Source organism: Callorhinus ursinus, unplaced genomic scaffold, assembly GCF_003265705.2.
Source record: "Callorhinus ursinus isolate GAN/ISIS: 27379988/994484 unplaced genomic scaffold, GSC_fseal_2.0 scaffold56, whole genome shotgun sequence".
Taxonomy (NCBI): Eukaryota; Metazoa; Chordata; class Mammalia; order Carnivora; family Otariidae; genus Callorhinus; species Callorhinus ursinus.
The window spans coordinates 5,085,956-5,087,318 of record NW_027397118.1 but is presented as its reverse complement, the minus strand read 5'-3'; the positions used below and the strand labels follow the sequence as shown (position 1 = coordinate 5,087,318).

The 1,363-nt window shown below is 57.2% G+C and overlaps 1 protein-coding gene across 4 annotated transcripts in view; it reads left to right on the top strand.

Annotated features, from left to right (window-relative positions):
- NOD2 (nucleotide binding oligomerization domain containing 2) overlaps positions 1-1,363 on the top strand; it is a 35,736-nt gene continuing 34,373 nt past the window's right edge. For 2 of the 4 annotated variants that reach the window (XR_012375748.1, XM_025852330.2), the window contains exon 1: positions 1-145. The gene's annotated coding sequence lies outside the window, so the exon portion shown is untranslated. The remainder of the gene's footprint in view (positions 146-1,363) is intronic. The other 2 variants (XM_025852333.2, XM_025852336.2) reach the window with 2 other exon arrangements.

Below are 1,363 nucleotides of genomic sequence, written 5' to 3'. Positions count from 1 at the left end.
CCGCAGGGCCGGGTGGGTGGCCAGGGCGCTGGGGCGGGGCTCCCGGACAGAAGGGGCGGGGCCTGAGCGGAGCCGGAATGGGTGTCCGAGCCTTGAGTTTTGCGCCCAGACCGCAAGGAGGAATTGGGGCGCAGGTGACTGTGCGGTGAGTGCCCCTCTACCCAGCACGGGAGCGCGGGGAGGAGCTGGGCGCCGAGGGGAGCTGCCCCCGGGTCTCGGACGCTTGGCTTTTGAGCCATCCCGGCCGTCGGGCTTGGGGGAAGGGGATGCCCCGGTTTCCCCTTCGGCCGTCCCGGGGTCTAAATGGAGGTTAGAAGGAAAGGGGGAGTCTCGAGGTAGCGGAGCGCCCTGGCGGGCAGCGGCTACAGAGAATGAGGAGGCTTGGGGGCGTGAGCAGAACTCCCAGGCCCCTTGAGCCTTTGAGGTCTGGAGAGAGGCTGTGTATGGCGATCCTGACGGGTTTGAAGGGAGAGCCTGCAGAATGAGAAGTCCCGAGGCACGGGGCTGGCCTGGGAATGAGATTTCAGTTCTTAGAGGAAGCCTCCTCAACGCTCAGTCGAGACAACTCCTCTCTCTGGGCCTCAGTTTCCCCATCTTCATCATGCCTGTGAATGGGTGGGCATAGGTGAGAGAGTGCCTGGATGATATCTAACCCTGCCTCTGGCCTTGTAACTTTTAGGGGAGCCTCCTGCTTCCTTCCCTCCCTTGGTGGGTGTGGAGACCCCTCCTCATTCCCATCCCTTCCTGCATGGACCCACACCAGGGCCTGCAAAGCCTTGCATTCTCTGTGCCTTCTGCCCTGTCCTTTGGTTGTCATGTCGGGGAGCAGCCATCTGGTCCTACTTGCTTTCCAGCACACTAAAAAGCATCCCCAAATCTCCTCCCACAGTTGGATCTCTGTTTGTCTGCTCTTGCTTCTCTCCCTCTTTCTGAGCCCATAAGATTCTCCCTCATGTGGCCTTGATCTCCCATGGGCTGTTCTTGTCTGCCATGTCACCTGTCCCCTTGGGGAAGACCAGAGTGACACTCCCATTGCCTCTGCTCTCCTGTCCCAATCGCTCTGGCCCTAAGTTTGTTGGTTACTCAGATCCCCTTTGCCAGTCTGGGATCTGAGGCTGGAGGGGACCCCTATTTATTTATTTACTTATTTATTTTTAAAATTTTTTATGGTTATGTTAATCACCATACATTACATCATTAGTTCTTGATGCAGTGTTCCATGATTCATTGTTTGTGCATAACACCCAGTGCTCCACGCAGAACGTGCCCTCTTTAATACCCATCACCAGGCTAACCCATCCCCCCTCCCCCTCCCCCTCCCCTCTAGAACCCTCGGTTTGTTTTTCAGAGTCCATCATCTCTC